Consider the following 6,000-nt stretch of genomic DNA (forward strand, 5'->3'; position numbering starts at 1 on the left):
CAAGAAGAAACAGAAAATCTGAGTAGACCAATTACCAGCAGGAAAATTGAACTGGTAATCAAAAAACTACCTAAGAACAAAACTCCTGGACCTGATGGTTTCACCACTGAATTTTATCAAACACTTACTGAAGACCTAATACCCATCCTCCTTAAAGTTTTCCAAAAAGTAGAATAGAAGGGAATACTCCCAAACTCATTCTTAAGGCCAGCATCACTCTACTACCAAAACCAGGCAAAGACACCACAAAAAAATGAAAATTACAGATCAATATCCCTGATGAAACTAGATGCAAAAATACTCAACAAAATATTAACAAACTGAATTCAAAAATACATCAAAAAGATCATCCATCATGGTCAAGTAGGATTTATTCTAGGGCTGCAAGAATAGTACAACATTCAAAAATCCATCAACATCATCCACCAACATCAACAAAAAGAAGGACAAAAGCCACTGATCATCTCCATAGATGCTGAAAAAGCATTCAACAAACTTCAACATCCATTCACAATAAAAACTCTCAACAAAATAGATATGGAGGGCAAGTACCTCAACATAATAAAGGCCATAAGTGACAAACCCACAGCCAACACCGTACTTAACAGCAAGAAGCTGAAAGCTTTTCTTTTAAGATCAGGAACAAGACAAGGATGCCCACTCTCTCCACTTTTATTCATCATAGTTCTGGAGCTCCTAGCCATGGCAATCAGACAACACAAAGAAATAAAAGGCATCCAGATTGGCAAGGAAGCAGTTAAACTGTCCCTGTTTGCAAATGACATGATATTGTACATAAAAATCCCTAAAGAATCCACTCCCAAACTACTATATCTAATATCTGAATTCAGCAAAGCATGGGATACAAAATTTATACACAGAAATCTGTCGCATTCCTATACACTAATAATGAACTAGTAGAAAGAGAAATCAGGAAAACAGTTCCATTCACAATTGCATCAAAAAGAATAAAATACCTAGGAATAAACCTAACCAAGCAAGTGAAAGACCTATACTCTGAAATCTACAAGATACTCATGAGAAAAATTAAATAAGATACCAATAAATAGAAACACATCCCATGCTCTTGGCTAGGAAGAATTAATATTGTCAAAATGGTCATCCTGCCTAAAGCAATCTACGGATTCAATGCAATCCCTATCAAAATACCAACAGCATTCTCCAATGAACAAGAGCAAATAGTTCTAAAATTCATATGAACCAAAAGAGACCTCAAGTAGCCAAAGCCATCCAGAGAAAGAAGAATAAAGCTGGGGCAATTATGCTCCCTGACTGCAAGCTCTACTACAAAGTCATGTTAATCAAGACAATTTTGGTACTGGCACAAGAACAGACCCATAGACCAATGGAACAGCCTAGATAGCCCAGATATAAACCCAAGCATGTATGGTCAATTAATTACACGATAAAGTAGACATGGATATACAATGGGGAAATGACAGCCTCTTCAACAGCTGGTGTTGGCAAAACTGGACAGCTACATGCAAGGGAATGAAACAGAATTATTGTCTAACCCCGTAGACAAAAGTAAACTCAAATTGGATTAAAGACCTGAATATAAGTCATGAAACCATAAAACTCTTAGAAGACAACATAGGCAAAAATCTATTGAGTATAAACATGATTGTCTTTTTCCTGAACACATCTCCTCCAGCAAGGGAAACAAAATAAAAAATGAACAAATGGGACTACCTGAAGCTAAAAAGCTTCTGTACAGCAAAGGACACCATTAGCAGAACAAAAAGGCATCCTACAGTATGGGAGAATATATTTGTAAATGACATATCTGACAAGGGGTTAACATCCAATATAAAGAACTCACATGCCTCAACACCCAAAAAGCAAATAAGCCTATTAAAAAATGGGCAGAGGATATAAACAGACACTTCTCCAAAGAAGAAATTCAGATGGCCAACAGGCACATGAAAAAATGCTCCACATAGCTAATTATCTGGGAAATGCAAATTAAAATCACAATGAGGTATCACCTCACACCAGTTAGGATGGCCAGCACAGAGTAGACTGGAAACAAATGCTGGTGAGGATGCAGAGAAAGGGCCACCCTACTACACTACTGGTGGGAATGTAAACTAGTTCAACCATTGTGTGAAGCAATATGGAGGTTCCTCAAATAACTAAAAATAAGAATACCATTTGATCCAGGAATCCCACACCTAGGAATTTACCAAAAGAATACAACTTCTCAGATTAAAAAAGACAGTGCACCCCTATGTTTATCGCAGCACTATTTACAATAGCCAAGATAAGGAACAAACTAAGTATCCATCAGTAGATGAATTGATAAAGAAGATGTGGTATATATACACAGTGGAATACTCTTCTGCCATAAGAAAGAAACAAATCCTACCATTTCCAAAAACATGGATGGAGCTAGAGGGTATTATGCTCAGTGAAATAAGTCAAGCAGAGAAAGACAAATACCAAATGATTTCCTTCATTTGTGGAGCATAACAAGGAAGCAAAACTGAAGGAACAAAATAGCAGCAGACTCACAAACTCCAAGAAGGGACTAGTGGTTACCAAAGGGGAGGGGTGGGGGAAGGCGAGTGGGGAGGGAGGGAGAAGGGGATTGTGGGGTATCATGATTGGTGCACATGGTGTGTGTGGGGTCACAGGGAAAACAGTGTAGCTCAGAGGAGACAAATAGGGACTCTGGGACATCTTACTACACTGATGGACAATGACTGCAATGGGGTATGGGGGAGACTTGATAATAAAGGTGAATGTAATAACCACATTGTCTTTCTTGTGAAACCTTCATACGAGTGTATATCAATGATACCTTAATAAAAAAATAAAATAAAGTAAAATAAAAATTAGTTCCATCAGTATTACGTACTGGTTGAGTATTCAGATCTATTCCATCATCATTCATATTGTCTTTCCTTTTTGATTTTATACATCCCATATTTCCTGTTAGAATATAAAAGCAATGATACTGTTTTACCTTTCTTGAATTGGCTTGAAGCCACCAAAATTTCTCCATTAACAAAGAATAAAACAATACACTTTTACCCTTTAGCATAGTTTAACAAATTCAAAACTTGATTTTGTTTACAAACAAGTTCGCTTGTTGATTCATTTGCTCATTCATTCATTCAGCAACTATTTACTGAGCGTCAATTTTATGTCACCAGGACATAATTCTTGTGGCAAAGATTTGTGAATTAAAATTACAGTACAGTGTAGAGAGCCAGAGATAGTGGGTTCATAGGACCTAGGAAAGGACATCTAACTCAGGCAAGAGGAAAGGACATGGTCAGAGGATGCATCCAGAAGGGAACACTGAGTCCAATGAGAGGGCCCAGGTGCAAAGGTAGTAAAGAGTTTCCAGGAAGAAGGAACTTCACTGCAAAGTACTGACCTTGAGATGACATGGCCTCTTGAGGGAACTCATTCAAGCTGATCCTTTCAGGGCATTAGTTCTATAATGCAAATCCCTTTAGCCAAGGAGCAGGAAGAGGTGGCCAGGAGTGGATGGACAGGGGGCACATCCTGGGTGCAATGCTGTTTTTCTTTACCTTGGACTAATGACACAACTGTAAGGTCAAGTGAAGGAGCTGGAAGCCTCAAAGTCAAGCACAACTGGGAGCTACAGAGCACGAAACCTGACTCCAGTGCAATGTGGCCTAGGAAAATGGTGTGGCCTTCACCAAGCCTGGTAGGAAATGAGGAGACAGGTATTGGAGAAAAGTTGCTTGTAGGAACATCCATATGATCAAATCCAGCAGGCTTCCCAGTAATCAGATATGCGAGTGTGGAAACCAGGAGAGATGGCAGAGCTGGAGGCACCAACGACGGCCTCAGCAAGCCAAGACCAGGCAAAAGACTTAGGAGGAAGAATGGACGGTGGAAGAGGACTTGTGCTTGACGAGCATGGAATTACATTACCTTGCTTCTAATGGACAGCACACCTCTTTCTGAAACTAGCAACTGTAGTTCCCAAAATAAAGGGGAAACAAGAACTTTGATTCAAAAGAGCTTTTATTTCATATGCTAAGGTTTCTGAAATAGAGAAGGGCTTGAAAGTTGATCTATAAATAAACAGGAGAGTTCTTTTTCACCAGGTCCCTACACCCTCCCCAACAGCTCTAGCTGTTGCACAGGAGGCTTCCTGCATGCTCAGCCAGACCCCTATTGCCAAAAGTGGACAAGAAGGAAAGGAGGCAAAACCCACCTCAGTCGTTGCTGCTTTAAAAGACACTGAAAGAGACCTTTACAACTAATTTCTGGTTTGTGTGAAATACAGAGGTTAGAGGTACAAAATGATCACACATATCCATAATAAGCGCCAAAGACAACTAGTCTGAATACTTCAAAACCCGTGGGGCCCGTGGGGAGAGGAGATGGGCGGGGCAGGAACAGGACTGTTCCACCTTAAGAGACGAGAGACGCACGAAGCTTGAGCCTTAAGGAATCCTGGATGGGGCTCAGTGGGTTTTCGAGGATAATTGGGGAAATCTGAATATGTTTGAACAAGAAAGTAGGGAACTGCTCAAAAGCATAAGGTGTACTGGGAGGATAGAGTTATGGTTAGAGTTGGGTACGGCTTTAATGTTAGGGTGAGGGTGAGATTGAGGTTTAAGATTATGGTGAGGTGTGGGTGATGTTGATGGTGAGAGTGAGGGGTTAGGGCGAGGAGCCAAGATTAGGCTGAAGGTTAGGCTTTTGGCAAGGTGTACAGGGAGGATAGGGTTACGGTTACAGTTAGGGTCCGGGTTTAATGTTAGGGTGATTGCAAGATTGAGTTTTAATGTCATGGTGAGGTGTGGGTAATGTTGATGGTGATGGTGAGGGCTTTGCATCCGGGGACAGGGTTAGGGTTATGGTTAGGCCCTGGGTAACATGTTCGGGGATGATAGGGTTATGGTTAGAGTTAGTTCTGGCTTTAATGTTAGGGTGAGGGTGAGATTTAGGTTTAGTGTTATGGTGAGGTGTGGGTGACGTTGATGGTGAGGGTGATTGGTTATGGTAAGGGACCATGGTTAGGATTAGGGCTAGGTCTTGGGTAATGTGTATGGGGAGGATAGGGTTACGTTAAAGCCTATAATCTAATAAAACTCAAACACATATAGTATTTTGAGTTTTATAACCTGCTTATGTACTTAACAATATATTGCAAATATATTTCCATGTCATTTATGTTATTTTTCCTAATTCTTATTGTCTGCATAAAACCACATTGTGTAGTTCTTTCATCTTTTTTTTTAAGTCTAGTTTTCTTTTATTGGTTATTTAGGTCATTTTCCTCCCCCTCCTATTTTTACTGTTATTGTCAGCAATACTGATATACCAGACTTTGTACCTATCCTAAGTATTTCCCAAGGATGATAATTCTAAGAAGTGTAATTAGTTAAAAGTTATAGATTCTAGGTAATTTGACATGTATTAGTACATCTATAACTTTACATTACACTTTTTATCTGCTTCAGTGTTGATGTCAGATGGCCGGTGGTCTTACAGAGTCACAGAAGGAAAACACTTCATTGTGTTCATTGAGATTCCTCCCCTCAACTTTGTCCCCATTAACTATTGCTGTGTCAGGGAAATGAGGCACAGAACTACAAGGTGTTCTAGTTCAGACCTTTCACAATTTAGTATTTAAAATATTCATGCTTTTGCTAGTTAGCCCACAGAAAGAAATGCATATTCCAGAAAGTCTTATGAAAAAGTAATTTTGACATGAGTTCCTCAGTTGTTTAAACCAATCGAATTCTCTATAATATAATATGAGGAATACAAATGCAGAAAAATAAGAGGCTGGACTAGCTATAATTTTTAATGTTAATACTCATTGTTCAGAGTTTGTTGTTGATTGTTCATGGCAGACATTTTTAGGCTAAATTTGTTTCTTAGAAAAAACATGGAGATATTCCCTTTTCATTCTGTGTAATTTTTTTTGACATTAATGGGTTACTACATAAAGATCAAGTGAAGTATACAAAGTATCAGCTAATA

This window comes from Manis pentadactyla, chromosome 3 (assembly GCF_030020395.1).
Source record: "Manis pentadactyla isolate mManPen7 chromosome 3, mManPen7.hap1, whole genome shotgun sequence".
Taxonomy (NCBI): Eukaryota; Metazoa; Chordata; class Mammalia; order Pholidota; family Manidae; genus Manis; species Manis pentadactyla.